Below are 19,579 nucleotides of genomic sequence, written 5' to 3' on the forward strand. Positions count from 1 at the left end.
GAGAATAGTTATGATTAAAGACATGGAAAAAATAGGACTAATAGGACATGGAGTAAAGAGTATAATGGACTGCAGTAAGAGTGAACAAGGAATTAAATATTTGATTTGTTTTCTGACAAAATCGGGACTAATGACAAGAATATGATGACTAAAAATATGGAAAATAACTAGAACCAGAAGATGGCAGTAATGCAACGTCAAGGATGCAAGCTGCCGTTAAAATCCAAAGAAGAAGAAGAAGACGTCACAATGCTGCGCCGCGATCCTGCGTCTGAGATTCGGCTGAAGAAATAAAAGGTTTGTGGTTACGAGCCCATTAAATTAATTAAAATGGAACATCATAACATATAAAGACCACAGAGATTCAGTGACGGTGCATAAATTATTTATTTATAAATAATTTAAATGATAGATAATTTGTCATAAACAAAGCATGGTGGTAAAAAAACACACAAAAACAGACAGAAAGAAAACCCTGCGCACACATATCTGCCGGAGAAATATCACTTGCCTACCTCCCGTTCGAAAATCAAAGACAATATTCTCCGTGAGTCTTCCGGGTTCTCTAACTGCTGCCCTAACTAAACCTAAACTAAATAACGTGAAAACCCAACACCAATTACCACCAGCTTTAAAATAATGTTATAAACTAAATCTAACAAACATGAGTTCCACGCCAGGAACGTGCTTATAGGAAACACGATCATCGGTTCGACACGGGGAAACTCCATGAAGAGGCATAACGAGCCAAACACACGGGACACCTCGGAGCTCCGCTCCGTCTGCCACCTGAAGCGGAAATGGAAGTGAGAGTCAGAGAGCGAGAGCGGATGGCAACAAAGGCATTTTAAAGCAGTTGCGCCGCCTACAATCAGCAATCGGCGAGACGTCACGTGACCTATAGAGGAAACAAACACAACGCACAAAACAGCACAAACACTGTTCCCATTTTGCTTGGCAGCGTAACACCCCCACCCTTAAAGAAAATAAATTGGGGTTTAAGTCAACAACTTAATAAATATTTACAAATAAACACTTACAAACCCACATTCAGCAATGGCTCCAGGAACCTGCTAAACTGAACAAAGGGAAAAAAAATAAAAATTAAAGTGCAACAAGTACGTTTTTTTTCATACCACAATTTATTTACCATACTTTCTATATCAAGCACGAGACAATGCATCGGCGACTACATTGTCACGTCCTCGGATGTGCCTAATCTCCATGTTACAGCCCTGTAGAATCAAGCTCCACCGCATTAAGCGCTGATTAGAATTGCGCATGCGATCAAGAAAAACCAAAGGGTTGTGGTCTGTGTAGACCACAACCGGACATGCAGCATCTCCCACATAGACCTCAAAGTGCTGAAAGGCGAGCACAAGAGCAAGAGCTTCCTTTTCTATGGTCGAATAAGCACGCTGACAACAGTTAAACTTGCGTGAAAAAAAACAGACAGGGTGTTCAAGACCATCCCCGTCATGTTGTAGAAGAACAGCTCCTGCTCCCAGATCACTCGCGTCAACAGCGATGGAAAAAGGCCGAGAAAAATCAGGAGCGGCTAGCACAGGCGCAGTAGTAAGCAGTGCTTTAACAGACTCGAAAGCAGCTTGACTCCGTGGAGTCCAGTTGAAGGTCACCTTCGAACTAAGCAAATCAGTGAGAGGCGAGGCAAAAACAGAGAAATTTTTACAGAATGACCGGTAGTAACCTACCATGCCATTTTCCAACATAAACTTCACCTCATTTTGAAACAACAACCTTTTATGTGGATTTACACGGTAAGGATGTTGTTTAATTGGGCATGTAGCGCCCACATCAATGTCATGTTCAATTGCCGTTGTCCGATGAGGCACATCAGGAAACAAATTCTCATATTGCTTAATCAGAGAGATTAAATCATTACGTTCTAAGGTGGACAAACTAGACAAAAATAGATCCAGATCATTAAGAACCTCAGAATTCTTCATTCTCCCTTCAATAACCTCCCTCGAGGGAATACGACCCTCATCTTCAAGTAAAGGACTAGTCACAGCACCCTGTTGTACTGACGGAGACGCGTTTTCAACTTGTGCCGCAACCGCCAGTGAAGAAACAACTTCAGCACCACCCTTCTTGGACAGCGCCACTTCTGTTGCGCGAACATTATTTCTGACAATGGAAGTGCAAGGCGACTTGAGTTCCGAAATTGAACCTTCTCCACGATCACAAAACAACTTCAAACGATTAATGTGACATAGCGTGGTCTTTCTCCTTCGATCGGGAGTGGAGATGACATAGTTTAAATCACTCACTCGTCGTTCGATACGATAAGGACCACTGTAACGAGCCTGCAAAGCAGAGCCCATCCCAGGAATCAACAAGAACTTTATCACCAGGACTGAAACTTCGGGAAACAGCCCTCTGATCAAACCTCTGCTTCATTCTCTTCTGACAGAGACCCAAGTTATCTCTAGCCAACTGACATGCACGACTGAGCCTACTACGCATATTGGACACATAATCCGACAAACTGGGACACCCTTTAGGCTCTGCAAGCCACGACTCTTTCAACAGCTTTAAAGGTCCACGAACCGTGTGCCCGAAAACCAGCTCCGACGGGCTAAAACCCAAACTCTCTTGCACTACTTCGCGAACAGCAAAAAGAGCAAACGGAACACCTTCATCCCAATCACGCTGGAACTCGAGGCAGAAACACTTGAGCATACTTTTCAAAGTTTGATGGAACCTCTCAAGTGCGCCTTGAGTCTGTGGACGATATGGGCTGGATGTAACATGGTGGACCGCGAGCTGGCGCATAGCTTGTGCAAAACCACGGGACATAAAATTAGTACCGCGGTCAGTCTGAATAGTTTTTGGTAGGCCAAAAAGAGAGAAGAAACCCATCAGGGCTTTAATGATGACCGGAGCTGTGATCTTACGGAGCGGAATAGCTTCTGGAAAACGAGTCAAGCTACACATTATGGTGAGTAACCATTGATTCCCAGTCTTTGTTCGAGGCAATGGGCCAACACAGTCCAATATAACGCTTTCAAAAGGCTCAGACGTAACCGGAATCGGCTGTAAAGGCGCAGGCGGAATCACCTGGTTAGGTTTACCAGTGATCTGACACAAGTGACACGTTCGACAATATCTCACGACATCCTTCTTAATACCTGGCCAATAAAAATGGCGTAAAATTCTGTCAGCAGACTTATTTACGCCGAGATGACCCGCAAAGTGATGGTCATGAGCTAAACTCAAAACCTCATCACGAAACGAAACTGGGACAACGATTTGAAAAAGAACTCTCCACTCATCTTGCGCTGAGGCCATAAGAGGTCTCCACTTACGCATTAAGACACCATCTCGTAAAAAATAGCCATGCGGCGAATGCTCAATGTCTTCCTCAGACATAGCTTCCAAAAAGAGAGAAGACAGAGACGGGTCAATTTTCTGTTCCTTAATAAGCTGCTCTCGACTCATAGAAAAATTAGGAACATCAGAAGAAAACGACAGTGAAACAGAATTTCCAGATAAGTCACTATCGCTTGAGAGTGAAGGTCGAGCAATAAAAGTATCACTAAGATCAAGTTGATCCTCAATTTCATTCTCTTTTTCGTTTCTCGCCATAGCACGAGTAACGACGCTAGAAGAAAAAACTTCAGGGAAGTTAATTGACAGGTCATCAGTACATATTTTTGGGGATACATGAGACACTATGGGGCAAGGCAAAACTTTTCCACCACACAAATCGTTACCAAGTAGCACCGCTACATTTTCGATAGGCAAGGAGGGGCGTACGCCCACAGAAACCTTGCCAGTAACTAAATCAGAGCTAAGAGAAATCTCATGCAGAGGGACGTTAACGTAACCCATTTCGAATCCACGTACAAGAATACTATCACCAGTGAAAGTCTTATCACTAAAAGGCAACACATCTTGTAAAATAAAGCTCTGTGAGGCGCCAGTATCACGCAGAATTTTTACCGGAATTTTTAAGTGCTCACTAGACTCACCGGGCAAAGAGACAAAACCATCCATTATGAAAGGTGCAAAACTGCGATTGTCAGTACGAGTGTCGTCCCTACTCACAGGCATGTTTGAGACACACAAACCCACTTCTGATCTATAAGCCGATTGACTCGCTACCTTATTTTTGCGCTTTAGAGAATAACAGTCAGCCAGAACATGACCACGTTTCTTACAATAAGCGCAGATCGGAACTGTAGCGTTAGACCCCGACGGACGGCGGTCTGGAGAGCGGGCAGAAACAGGCACGGTTTCTCTAAACACCTTAGAAACATTTGAATGACTAGAAACGTTTTGTGAAAATTTAGAATTAGAAGGAACACGCTTATGTGTGAGTACATACTCGTCAGCAAGCACGGCTGCACGAGCTGGCGTCAGATTCTGATGCTCACTAACATGAGTAGCGACTGTTTGAGGAAGACCGTTTTTAAAATCTTCAAGAACCATCAAATCACGAAGAGACTGGAAAGTTGTTACTTCTTGAGAACTAAGCCATCGATCAAATAGCATTTCTTTTTCCCTAACATACTCGACATATGTGAGAGCTTCAGGTTTATGATAACTACGAAACTTTTGACGATAAGCCTCTGGCACAAGAGCATAAATGCGTAAAACAGCATGTTTGACTTTTTCGTAATCTGCTGCGTCTTCAAGAGTTAATGAGGAATAAGCTTCCTGTGCTTTTCCAGTGAAAACACATTGCAACGTCATGGTCCAAATTTCTTTGGGCCATTTAAAAGTCAACGCTACGCGCTCGAAATGTGCAAAAAACTTATCAACTTCGCTCTCATTAAAAGGTGGAACAAGACGAATGTTACGAGTTATGTCAAATTGATCTGGCTTGAACGAAACACCAGCCTCACGAGCCTTCAGCTCAAGTTCTTTAATTCGTAATGCCTGCACAAATTCAAGATCTTTCAATCTCAATTCGTGTTCTCTTTTTTCTCGCTCTCGTGTTGTCTGTCTATCAGCCTCAAATCTAATTTTTTCGCGTTCCCATTCAATTTCCTTTTCTTTTAACTGTAAACGTTTCAATTCTAGAGCTGCTTTACTAGGTGAAGGAGAAGAGTCAATAGAAAGACGTTTACCCTGATCAGGCGACGTAGATACATCAGGAGACACTTTCCAAAACACTCCAAGTTCTCGCAAATCTTCAATAAGCTTATCCTGAAGCTCAGCCTTGGAAGGGCTACCACTCACCTCAAGTTTATAGTGGCCAGCGATTTTAACAAGGTCATCACGCGTTACAGTTAATAAAATATCCTCTGAAGGAGCACAAATGAACGCGTCTAAATCAAACATTGCGAGTGACACAAAATTCCCTAAACGAGCGAAAAATCAAGAAAATACACACAAAAAAAAACATCACCGAAAATCTACGGCACAAAAAGAGCAAAGGGCGATCACAACAAACTAATGCGCACTCACAGCGCGCAGTGCGACCACCCCAGAAAAAGATTTTCACAAAGGGAAAATCGGATTTATTCAAAAATGCCCCAAAAAAAGACAAATATAGTTCAAAACCCGGCTAAGCGAGCCCCCATTTATATGTTACGAGCCCATTAAATTAATTAAAATGGAACATCATAACATATAAAGACCACAGAGATTCAGTGACGGTGCATAAATTATTTATTTATAAATAATTTAAATGATAGATAATTTGTCATAAACAAAGCATGGTGGTAAAAAAAAACACAAAAACAGACAGAAAGAAAACCCTGCGCACACATATCTGCCGGAGAAATATCACTTGCCTACCTCCCGTTCGAAAATCAAAGACAATATTCTCCGTGAGTCTTCCGGGTTCTCTCCCAGATAGCACACGTACGTCGGGCCGACGTTGGCCCGATTTACAAAGTTCCATCGGCACGATGTCGCTCAGAGATCGTTTGCTCATCGGCAATATGTCGCCTCGACGTCGGCCTTTGATCGCAAATGATCTCCGGCCGATGTTTGAACGATGCAAAGCTGTAAATCTTTTGGCCGCTCTGCATGGGTTTTATAGGACCTTTATTTATAGGTCGGACTTTTCGGGCTACTCCTTACATTAGACACCATGCGCTGTTTTCAGTGACGCATGCTCGAATTAGTGTTCAACACACACACACACACACACACACACACACACACACACACACACACACACACACACACACACACACAATTTGTAGCTCAATAAAATAAAATAATAAAATATAGCATCGATACTGAACACATGCAACCTTCATCAAATGCCCATATTCAAGAATAAAATGTTGAGTATGCATCACTGGACATAACTGTCGGACATTTAACATTTATATTGTAGAACAGTTGAATTATTAAATGATCACCTCGCACTCTTTCAACGTTAAAATGACGGAATGCGAGCTCTGCTTCTGTGAACAGACCTTTGATTTGATTTCTATTTGGATTGTCGCTGTTAGACCAAGGCAGACCATTCTAAAATGTAGCCTATCTTTTGAGCCTTTTTTGTCATCCTAAAAAACAGAACAGAGCAAGAATTTCCAATTTTGCCATGTCTAATTGTTGACTTATTATTGTTCTTAATGTAGGTTATACATGCATGTTATACAGTCTGACTATCCAACATGAAAAACAAAATGAAAAATACTCGATGCTATACTGACATCGAAAAACTATCCTTTTCATTGTGTGTGTGTAACAATGAACAGACATGATTCAAAGTTAAGAGTAAGACGCTTTAATATAGAACAAAAAAAATATTTACAGGAGAAAAGGGATTAAAAAGGAACAGGAACAGGAACAGGAACAATATAAACGTTCTTCCTGGCAGCCTGTAACAGAGTGGGAAAAAACAGGGAAAAGTAGTTAGGACTTTGCTTTAAAAAACAAAAACAAATAGCCTACATCAACAAATACGTTTAACTGTTTTCCTTTAGCTGTCTGCATCATAAGCTGTTTCACCCCGGCCATCCGTGAAAGCGTCACCATTTCCAGTTTAAGGACCGGGTCAGTTTATTTAGCTGCCCCTGCCTGCAGTGGATTATTGAACCTCAATCTAGCCATATCAACCAATTCAGCACCAAGGCCGCATTAATGCACGGGCTTACCTGAAGCCCAGGGGCCTTCCAAGTTCAAGTCGCTCGTGTCGTCAATTAAAGCTCCATTGAATTGAACTGGATTGTGTTGCTTTGTCGCTGCGTGTCGTTGTTCCGATCAGAGCTCGTGAGCGGAGAGCGCATTTCTGAATATTCCGCTCCCTCGCTCATTCCGCTCAGGGTCGCTCGCTCAACCCAGAATGGCCTACTGGTTCGAAAACACGTGGAATAAGGGCTGCCTCCGACTAAAGTTTTTTTCTAGTCGACTAGTAGTTGTTCATTTAAGTCATTAGTGTACAAATCGCCCCTTTAGGCTATATTAATTTTATTAATTAAATAGTCTATATATACAGGATAATGAGCGTGTAGCCTGTATAGCCGCACTCAAGCGCACGGCCACACGCATAAAGATTGCCACAAAGAACCGGCAAAAGTATGAATGTGTCAAAAATAGCAAGGAGACATTTAATTGTTTATTAATAAACTGGGCCCGGTTTCCCAAAGCGTTCTTATCTCTAAGTAGTTCTTAACCTATTCCTTAACCTCTCTCTTAACCTTATGGGACGGTTCCCGAAACGTTCGTACGCTAAGTATATCTTCTGTAAGTCACACTTTCGTAAGGTTGGTCTGGACCATTCGTAGCTTAGCGTTGTTCAGGTCTAAATAAATATAATTCTGAAGTTTTAATACACCCAGACAGTATTAAATTAGGCTAATTCAAGTGTTTTCATGCAAAGAATAAAATTGTCATTACACTGATTGTTGTTAGATTTTTAATCATATTATTATACAATATTATTAATTGAATTAAAACGCTCTTTTAAAGGTCAGTGAAAGCATAGGCTACTGTCAGTTAAGTCATATTCGGACGCTAATATTGTTTCTCATGGGCTCGTCCGGTATTTTAAACATTTACAGGGGTAAGTCGGTGATTTTATTGCCGTCCGAATCCATAATATCAGTGTTTTTCTCACCCAACCCGCGTAAAAATCCCTGGCCAAATTAGTACCTTCTGTTTTTGTGACAAACAGGTCGTGTGGTAATTTAATTGCCGTCTGAATCCACATATCCGAGTTTACAAGAGATTCAAAATTCACGGTTTAAATCATTTTTGATCACTGCCGAGCACCGTACGCAAGATGTAAACTTTTATTACTGAAATGCTGGAAAGTATTTACACAAGAACAATATTTCATCGCAGCTCCACCTCAGCGAACAAAAATGGGAAAGAAAAGGCGGCATGTAAATTTTTGAAAAGGTTATTGTGGCAGCAATAGGCTATGTTACAATTTTAAAATATGTAGGATAGGCTATTATAGGCTATTTATAGTTTGGATTATTTTTTATAATATCCAATAATCATAATAAATTGCAATTTCAACTATTTCTGAAGTGCTTCTTTTATAAAGATGACCGCTTTTTCACATAAACAGCCCCTGCACGAGAGAATAATTGATCCTCGAGCCATCGATTTCAAACAATTCAGCACCATGGCCACGGACAGCGCCGGGTAACGTCGCACGTAAGAAGGCATATCTTAAGCAGCTTTCTAAGGTATAGTTCGGGGAACACACTTAGGAAAATAAACAAATTTGGTAAGATATATCTTTCGAGTCTTCTTAGCAGGCTAAGAGTGAGCGTTATCGGGAAACCGGGCCCAGTTTATTAAAAAAAAGGTCTCCTTGCTATTTTATACACATTCATAATCATTACTTTGCAAAGGTAGGCAAGGTGACTTTATCTTTCGCGTCTGATTGTGCTAATACTGCCAAATACACACAAGGTTGACATAAACATTTGTTTATTGTCTAAAGTGAATTAAAAGATTTGAGAGAAAATCGGACTGAGTGTCTGCAGCATGCGTATGTCTTAAAGTGACAGCACCTATATGCTGTCGCTTGTCCTTAAAGGGATAGTTCGCCCCAAAATGATATTTAAGCCATGATTTACTTACCCTCAAGCCGTTCGAGATGCATATGTCAATCTTTTTTCAGACGAACACATTTTCAGCTATTTTAGAAAATGTCATGGTTATAATGTGAAGCAATGGGGCTCACCTCATTAAAGTCCGGAATTGTACATGCATCCTTCACAAAAGTAATCCATCCGGCTCCAGGGGGATAAACGAAGGCCTTCTGAGGGTAATCCGTGCGGTTTTGTCGTAAAAATATACATATTTTAAAACTTTATAAATGAAAATAACTGGCTTCCGGTGGCGGTCGGCGCGCGTTCATGGTGATGGATGCTGGCGTATGACGTATGACGTAGAACGAACGTGACAGCGCAGTCAGAGAGCAGAGCAATCAAAACTCTACGTTCGTTCTACGTCACGACGCTTCCTGCACTACGTCCTACGTCATACGCCAGCATCCATCTCCATGAACGTGCGCCGACCGCCACCGGAAGCCAGTTATTTTCGTTTATATATAAGCTTCACATTATAACCACTGAAAGATCTAAGACATTTTCTAAAATAACTGAAAATGTGTTCGTCTGAAAAAAGATTGACATATGCATCTTGAACGGCTTGAGGGTGAGTAAATCATGGCTTAAATATCATTTTTGGGCGAACTATCCCTTTAAAAAGGGATACTCCACTTTAAAATGAAAATTCTGTCATCATATACTCACCTTCATGTTGTTTCAATCCTTTATGAATTTCTTTCTTCTGCTGAAAAGAAAGGAAGATATTTAGAAGAATATAAGTAACCAGACAGTTTCTTCTCATTGACTTCCATAGTAGGAAAAAAAATATATACTATGGAAGTCAATGTGTCACTCACTCTCATGTTGTTCCATACCCGTATTAATTTCTTTCTTGTGCTGAACTAAAAAGAAAACATTTTGAAAAATGTGGCTAACCAAACAGTTGCTAGTCCCCAATGACTTCCATAGAAAAAAAAATACTGTTTGTTTATCCATATTCTTCAAAATAACTATTATGTTCAACATAAACATCATGTTTAAAACAATTTGAGAGTGAGTAAATAATGACAGAATTTTAATTGAGGTGAACTATCCCTTTAAAGGTATAGCATCAAGACTATTGGTCCTCCTAATTGTCAATCATTCTGGTGATATGTTTACGTAAGGTCGTCGTACGTGCTCGTCCTTTCTGCGCATGCGCACTTTCAGGTGTATTATGTGTGGTGAGCTGTCAATGGGTGAGCTACGGTTTCAGCCATTCATTGAAGCTCGCCGTTCTCACCGGTTTTTTTCAAAATGTCTGAGAGCCGTATATGACAAGAAGAGAAAGGCCTCTGAAGAAAGAAACAAGACCAGAGTGTTTTTGGGAGAATATTTCACACGCTGGCGTTCGCTAAAAGCACAGGTTGGGCTTCCCACTGATGCCTCAGTCGCGAAGTTTCTACTCGACAGGTAAAGTTTGACATGCTATTTGGATAAATCCATTTAAAATCACTGCTAGTAAAAGTTAATGTAAGCTATGATTAGCGATCTTGCAACTTGTAAACAGAGCAAGCACGAGGAGAACTAGGCTCGAGCATGCTCTCTCGTGTCACGTTTAATAGGCATTCCCTCTCGGGAGCAGGTAGAGTGTTGCGCATGTGTATTTATTTTTTTCAAAAAGTGGAGGGCGGTTCTTTTCTAAAATTCGGGAAAATCCTCCGCTATACCTTTAATGTTAGCAAAACAACAAAAGATAAAATCACTGCTGATTATCATTGTCAGTGACAAATTCAAACTTTATTTCATTTCGTATAATTATTAGTTTATATCTTTATATCTATAAATATATGGGGGGCATACAAAACCTCTCAGCCCCACATTAGGTTAAGGCGGCCCTGATCAGCACCATTACCACGGACAGCACCTGGTAACGTCGTACGTAAGAAGATATCATTTAAGCAACCTCTTATGGTCTTTCAGGGAACACGCCTAAAAAATCTTTAGAGTAGAGACAACGTTATTGGGAAAATCCAGTTGCATCTGTCAGTACAGTTTTGTTTAAAATATTTTATATCTACTTATAACGTCATCAAACTCTTACTATTGCGCATTACAGCAGTTATTTTTACTTAACCTATAAAAGTCTTATATCTATCTACTGAGCCCTGAATGATCTGGTTAAAGATGAGGTAAATTACTATGAATACAAATCATTCCCTTGTTTTAATTTTTTTGTAAATTAATTTAAATTTTATTTTCATGTGTGTACAGTAGGTCAGTTACATGTAATTAAGTTGCTATCTTTACTTGAAAATTAATGCTAAATTGTGATCAACTGAGCAGCATCAGTGTGGCTAAAAGTTTGTTGACTGCAAAGTAACAAATCCCTTGATTTTTAGATTTTGAAACCACCTCCTAGATATTTAAAGTGCAAAAAACTGTAGTTTCATCGATCAGCTCACCTTCACAGTTGTGGTCTCACCCTCCGCTGCCCTCTAAGTCTATCTTGGCTCAGCCTGAGCCAGTTTTGAATGGCTGTTTCCACCTCAGCCTCAGTTACCATTGCCAAGGCACCATTCCTAAGAACTGCCACTACAAGAGAAAATATTAAAGGGAAGAAACACTATCAAATTAAAAACATCTTCCGTTGTATGCAAGCTTTTAAGCACAATTGTATATGAAACCGGGATATTGATGAAGTCTCCCTTGATGGGATTGTTACTGTAAAACTTACGCAGTAGAATTTCACGCACAGGTCGTGTCTTGATGCCAGTCTTCTCTCCTCTCCCAACCCAATTTAGTTGAGTGGCGAATTCTAGAGAAAAAACCTTCCTGCAGACTCGCCACACAGTTTTTTTAATACTGTTTCCCCCGGTAATGGACAGCTTTGCGATCTGTAATAAAATATAGAATCAAAGTAAATAAACAGCAGGCAAAAATTGCCTACAGGCAATAAAAAATCCTATTTTCTGTCACATGTCTTGTTAGTTTGGAACTCCTAAGTTCTGCTTGGATTTGTGCAGGCCAACAAACAACTGACTCAACTAATCAATTCCCCATTTTGATGTTGCTTATACACCTCAAAGTACATACCATGTGTTTCTTAAATTCGGCATCTTGCCGGAGCTTTTCGTCAAAACTGTTTAGTTCTTCCAATGTGGAGATTGGAAGAACATTTTGACAGTCATGGCTTTCTTGTTGTGAAGCCCTGTTCTCAGTTAGGGACTGGACAATTGTTGTCAAATTGTCCAGCTTGAGGTGAAGTTCCCCTAACTGCTCTAGGATAATCCTTTCAACTGCTGTTAGAAATACAGCAACAATTCCATTATTAAATTTATCCCAAAAAGAGCACTTTCTCTGACATCAAGAGAAAGATGTGACCAAACGTACCAGTGCAGTTAGCTGCCATTCGTTGATGGGTAGGAAGGCAATTATATCTTGGTTCTAGGGAAAGATAGATATGTCACATGTAGGTCAGGAAACATTCATTGCACCCCAATGTGGTAAATAAAATAGCATACGTTCAGGAAAGCTCAGCCCTTCATTGAGCAATGGACTTGGATGCCGTTCCTCCACTTCGTCTGGCCTCCAACTAACTGTTGTTACTTGGAAATAATAATAAAAAATCATTACCTCATGTTTGGAATTAGTGAAATGATCCTAAATAATCTAGTAACTCTGCACATGTTATGTTAAGCTCAAAGGCCAACTGGCCATTATTTCTGAAAGTTGCTTACGTTCAGTGTAAGCTGGCCTCTGATGACAGTCTGTCTCTGGTCTGGCCTCCAATTCTTGTCTCCAATTTGATGTCATGTCTTTGAATAAGTAATCATTTATTGATGTTAGTAACACATGTCTTGCAAATATAATCAGAAATGCTTAAGTTTGAGATTTTCTTACATATCTACACTATATCAAATATCTTACATTGAGAAGAATTCATATTCTGTTGCCAGGCTGGAACAGGGCTATGGTTGCTGTTTGAGGACACTTTTCGGGGCTGTGAAATCCCTGTTATTAAATTAAAACATTACTAGCATGTTTTGTCACCACAAGTCTAGCGAAGTCTTAGATGTGACTTTGATGTGTTTTATTTTAACACACAGATCAAAATAAGCTTACCAGCTCTTATGGCATCTGTGGTCTTTGGTCTGATCAATGGTAAGGGAGGAGGGGCTGGTAAGTTTGGTCTGATCAATGGTAAGGGAGGAGGGGCTGCTAAGTTTGGTCTGATCAATGGTAAGGGAGGAGGGGCTGGTAAGTTTCTTGGTGGGGGTCGATGAAGTTTTTTTGTTTTTTTGGGTGGGCAAGGTTGTTTTTCTGGTAAAGGTACCAGGTCTTCCTCTGATGACGTTGATGTTGGTAATGGTGACCTGAGACGTTTTGGTCTGTGTAAATTAACCATTATGAGACTTTTTGGTTTTCATGCATATTATGCAATACAAGCAAAGGTGACAACATTTCCCTCAAGCATAAAGACATGACACAGTTCCATTACATTTTGTGTCATACAGTTAAAACTCAGACTAAAATGAGGATTATTTCATATTCAACAAAAAAATATGTGCTTACTTTCTTCGTTGTCGTACATGTGTAACATCTTGTTCTTTGTCTGTGTTAAGGTCTGATGTTACACATGACCTTTCCCACTTCTCTTTAATTTTGTCAATTGAATCTGTAAGCAAGATTTAGTCTGTTAACTATTAAACTATAACATAAACGAGGTATAATATAATGTAGTGATAGTATTTGACAATATCAGCACAAATAAATAAAGCAACACCAGATAGTGTAGTACTCAATTGCATACTTCTACATAGAAAACTACCTGATTCGTAGAGCACTCGTGCGGCAAATTGTTTCCAGCCCTTTGATGGATTGGGGATAACTTTTTTTTGCACACTCCTCAAAATCTGGAACTTATCACTGTATGGGGGCCACCAAGCAAGGCCATCTGAATACCACTCCTTTGCCACCGGGCCAGTTTTGCTCTCCTTCTCAAACAGTACTATTAGGTACATATTCACCTAATACAAAATAATAATAATAATAAAAAAAATTACTTAATTAATTAATAATCAGTTTATTATAGCACATTTCATACACAATGGCAATTCAAAGTGCTTTACATAGAAGAAATTAAAATAATCAAAAGAAAAACGAATAATTAAAACATCATCAGATAAAAACAAAAAACAAAAAAACACCTGGAACAGATCATGCTTTTGTGTGATACATAGCCTAATGTTTTACACCGGACAAATCTCTCACAAACAGTTTATATCAGGACACCAGGGTTTAAAGTTGGCACCAAATGCAGGTAAAATTGTTTAGTTGATAATTCAAGAAGGTCCATATTTTTCCTATAGGTCCTATATTCTTGAAATTGTAATTGGGCTTGATATAATTGATCTGTTAAGTTAGTCCAGCTATAAAAGATCCGAACGTGCAATATACTTAAAGGGGGGGTTAAATGCTATTTCATGCATACTGAGTTTTTTACACTGTTAAAGAGTTGGATTCCCATGCTAAACATGGACAAAGTTTCAAAAATTAAATTGTACGTTTGAAGGAGTATTTCTGTGCCAAAAATGCTCCTTCCGGTTTGTCACAAGTTTCGGAAAGTTTTTTTTTTAAAGCAATGTGAGGCTATAATGTAAAAAAAATAAAAAAAATGACAAAAACGCTGTGACAAGGTTTAATGTCACAATTGTTACATCTATTAGTTTTTTGGGGGGTCATCTTGTTACATGTGGTGTTCCCGGTCATTCAGGCTACAAAAAGTAGCTTTTTAGTTCAAAAAATCACTTGTTATGCTTATCCTATTATGTCACCCAATATTGTTTTCAATCTTTTTTGTCAACTTGTTCTCTTTCAATTAGGACTGGTTTTATATTTATATTTGCATTTGATTAATTAGGCCTCATTTATCTGAGAGTATCTCATTTCGTTCAAAAAATTGTTGGCCATTGAAAATGAATGTGAGAGACTGAAAATAAGTTGTTCAGGTACATGTGTGCTACAAAAAAAAAAAAAAAAAAAAAAAACCCTACCAAAGCACATGCTGGAGGCAGCAAAAAAAGAACACAACTTGAGGATTAATTTTGTAAAGTCTTTACACACCACTGAAAACAGTTATGTATAATATATTGGATTTCTCTCATTAGATCCTCCTAAATATTACACAATGCACCTTTACATATACGTTGGTTGTAGGCTCAACTTAGGGAAAATGTGAATGTGGCTATAGAAAGCAAAAAAGTTAACTTTAAGTTTAAACCCTGCAAGACACAATAGTGAAAACAACATTTTACAATAACTACTTACTATTTATGCATGCAGATTGTGGCAGATCAGAGGAAGAAGCTTTGGTGGCAGAAGAGGCAGAAGCAAGGGGTGCGGACGGACAGACAGCTAGACAGACGGACAGATGGATGCACAGTAGGGACAGACGGACTGAAAGACAGACAGACATAATACACACATACAAATTCTTAAGATTGTGGAAAGAGTCAAGCAAGAGTCTGAGAGATAGGAGATGGACAGGAGCTGGGATAGTTTTGGTGAGTGTTTGGATCTGGATCGGTTTAAATGATCAGTTCATATGTATCAAAGGTACAGCAACAAATTGTCTCCCATGAGGTATAAGGAAAACCTTCCCTTCTACCAGTCCAATACTGCAGTGCTGTGTCATGTCCAAGAGGTCATCTACTAAACGTATGCCAAATGTAGAGGAAGATGTAGGGTACTCAAAGAAGTCGGACTCTTGATGGGAAAATGTGGAGTAGACCAGGTATACCTCCTCCTTCTCAACAATTATATTCCTGACCTTTGCTACCTTTCCCTGAATGTAGACGTGGCTGTTGGCTTGGTCAAGTTTAATGGTGAAGAGTTCTGCATTATATTGGGAGTACTGTTGTGCACAGTGAAACAATGGAGGTAGAGGTCCAGATGTGTGTTCTCTCCTTACACCTAAACTTTCTACTCTCTCACTTTGTACAGACTCTCTCTCTGTAAGCCTCTTCACAACCTGGCAGCAGGGAGATTCTGGTTTCCTGACAAGCCTCTTTAGTTTTTGCATGAAATTTTCAAACTTGAAGGCACTGAAGGAATCCAGGTTTCCATGCACCTTGACATCTTGTGCAAGGTGCACAAGGTTGTGCACATTGTAGGAAAGGTACATGTCACCATACAGCTTTCCAAAGTGCTGAACAAACAACACAAGCGCATCATTCGCATAGTCAGTGTACACCTCAAGCAGTGCCTTGTTTGACAGTATGAACACTCCAACAAAAAAAAGTAAGAAGTGCTGGTATACTGCAGGATGTAGGAAGTCTTTAAGGAGCACAGGACCAGTATAAAGCAGGAACTGGCGGAATTCAGAGGCTTTCCATCGGTCTACTTCATTCAAAGATCTTGGCCTTCGTGCAAACTCCACTGGCACACATTTTCTGATCTTCAAGAGCTTCTCAGAGAGAATCTTCACCTGTAAACCCGAGAGCCTGCAAGCCAGTGGACCCTTGAGCCACAGGTGCAAGAGTCGCCTCATGACACCCAGGCAAACAAGATGCATGTAGTCTAATGGAAACCCACTGACCAGGCCCAAAGATGTGGCAACTAGAGGTGAATGTCCGAGATGATGCCCTTCATCAGCCATTTCTTCGAAGTCTCTGTCATTCCGGAGGCGGGCATCAGTTTGAGGGAATATCACCCTATTGTTCACATATTCCCCCTCCTGCATACATTTCTCACACCCTGAGTAGCCTGTGTGTCCTTTAACATTCTTCAGAAAAGCTCTGGCTGGTGCATCACAGACCATTGAGCACAGTTGGAGCCTCATGGTAATTCCTTCAAATGTAAAACCTTTCTCCAAGGCAATAACTTCACCAACAAAATCTTCCAGATACTCAATGAGTGATGGCTTTCTGGTACCACAGAAAAGCCCGATCACAAATGGCTGATGCTGGGGGAGGTTCTTGATGACTCCAAGAATGGGCCAGAACTGGGTGGAAGAACTTTTAAAAACTGGCAACCCATCCACATTTGCTTGGAGTTCTAGGCATACACCACTAGCCAAGCTGGACTTATTTGCCTCCAAAGTGGTCTTGATTGACTTCAGGATTCCAAAATAATGGTATGTCCCACCAGCCTTTTCCTGGACAACCACTGACTCTGACCGTGAAGTCCTGAGTAGTGTTCTTGCATCAGCTGGCAATGATGGATGATGGTATTTCAGAATTTTCAATAAATTACTCAATGCACTGTGTGTTATATTTTCTTCCAATGCCCAGGATGCCAATCTACTTTCCATATGAGCTTCCTCTTCTTCACCAGAGCTATTATCAGACTGTAAAGAATCTAACTGCTCAGGGAAAGATGATTCACAGTCCATAAAGTCCTCCTCATTGTTTACTGGATATTCATAATTGTCAACTGGTACATTCTCAGCCCTACAGCCTAAAGCAAAACCAGACTGAATTGACTCCAATTGTTGGTTAACTCTTTCTCTAGATTTTCGTTTCAAGGTCCAGTAGGAGGGTGTATTTGCCATACTTCAGAGACACAGAAAACAAAGACACAAGAGAAAGACAACAAAAAGAGCACAACGAGAAATGGCAATCAGTATTCAGCATCAAGTTATTTAATACACCGCATCACATTTTACATGACAAAAGCAAAACATCGAGATACAATCTGTACTTAGTATTTTTTAGTGAACTATATTTGCGATTAGAAAATGGAAAAGGTTTTTACTGTTGCCTATATATGTTTTTACAAGTGCTGTGTGTTAAAATAATGATTGCCTTGACAAAATGGATGGTCAAAAATTGAGATATTAAAATATCTATATAGCAGTATACAGTATGTGGCAGTTTTCCCCATGATATTGAAAATTATACTGAATATATATATTTTCAAGGTATTGAAGTTAGAAATTATTGTGACTACTAATTCAAGTTCTTTGTCAAAAGTAAAATAGTGTTTTGCTGAAAGTAGCTATTTTGTATGATTTGATTAAATATGCATTGATAATTTATTACATGTCACCACCTAAAAAGTCACTGTAAAAAAAATTAAAGGGGGGGTGAAATGCTATTTTATGCATACTGAGTTTTTTACACTGTTAAAGAGTTGGATTCCCATGCTAAACATGGACAAAGTTTCAATAATTAGATTGTACGTTTGAAGGAGTATTTCTGTGCCAAAAATGCTCCTTCCGGTTTGTCACAAGTTTCGGAAAGTTTTTTTCGAGTATGGGCATGTGTGACGTCAGACAGGGCGGAATTTCCTTATATGGGTCCTAAGGGCACTTCTATCGGAAGAGCGCGGGCGCGCGCGCATTCGTAGACCAGAGCAAGAGAGCGGAAAGCAGTTCGCCCTCCAAAGCCCAGTTCGACGCCGGATTTGCAGATCGTCTAATACTTAAGGATGCAGTCCCAATGATAAAGGTTCACGGTCGTGCGTTGGAACCGTGAGTAAAACTGCTTGTCTGCTTCAAATGTCTGTGTGTTGTTAGCTATCGGCGCGTAAGCACAGCCCACACGGCACGCCTCCAGCCGCTCGTTTTTTTCCGGAAAGACTCGGAACTGCCTATCTTTCTTTTATAAATATAATAAAACTAAAGACTTTTTGGAGATATGAAGGATGCAGTACTACTCTATAGGTACTCAAGATTAACATGAGATTGACTGAAAATGAGTTTCACCCCCCCTTTAAACATGTTTTTGTATGACAAACTCTGTTTTTAATGTTTATTCAACTATTTAACTTCAAAAGTTGAGATAAACAAGTGGATGAACTAAAATTTAGACAGATTAGTGTTGCCAAATTAATATTTAAAGTTTTAGGAGAACTAACAACAACTTTTAGTTTGTTAATAGGATAGATCACAGGATGATGAGCATGCTCAGTTCGATCGCTGTTTTTCTTCTTTTATACGGCCGCAGCGCCACTATTAGCATTTCTCCCGCTTGTCTTCGAGTTTCCTCATGGCGGCGTCCATTTTTCCGACACTGTAATCACTTCGGTAAGTGTTGTTTTGTGTATATTAATTTACAATAGATTTTGACTGATATGTGTTGACAAACTGTGCTTTTGTATAACTGTGTAGGCGGCTGCAAGATGGTCAATTCCATTTCTCCCGCATGTCTTCGAGTTTCCTCATGGCGGCGTCCATTTTTCCGACACTGTAATCACTTCGGTAAGTGTTGTTTTGTGTATATTAATTTACAATAGATTTTGACTGATATGTGTTGACAAACTGTGCTTTTGTATAACTGTGTAGGCGGCTGCAAGATGGTCAATTCCATTTCTCCCGCTTGTCTTCGAGTTTCCTCATGGCGGCGTCCATTTTTCCGACACTGTAATCACTTCGGTAAGTGTTGTTTTGTGTTGAAGGAAAATATGACTGTGCAAGTTTTTGTACAGCAGGGGTATTCGACTAAAATTTGGACCCGAAGGTCCTGAGTGTGACTATTTTTTTTTTACAACCACTTAGACTATTCAAATCCTATCCCCAATTTTTTTGGGTGTTCATATACCAAGTACCAACAAAGTCACCAAATCTCGGACCATTCCGATGAAGCTATGATTTTTAA

General features: G+C 39.9%; 1 protein-coding gene across 1 annotated transcript in view; it reads left to right on the forward strand.

Moving 5' to 3' along the window:
* Positions 1 to 239: 239 nt before the first annotated feature.
* The window catches only part of LOC311082127 (uncharacterized protein), a gene marked incomplete at its 3' end in the record, with an annotated part of 57,485 nt that continues 38,145 nt past the window's right edge, over positions 240 to 19,579 (forward strand). Inside the window, exon 1 of the mRNA XM_084112869.1 lies at positions 240 to 297. The remainder of the gene's footprint in view (positions 298 to 19,579) is intronic.

This window comes from Abramis brama (genome assembly GCF_963993115.1).
Source record: "Abramis brama genome assembly, chromosome: 4".
NCBI classification, from domain to species: Eukaryota; Metazoa; Chordata; class Actinopteri; order Cypriniformes; family Leuciscidae; genus Abramis; species Abramis brama.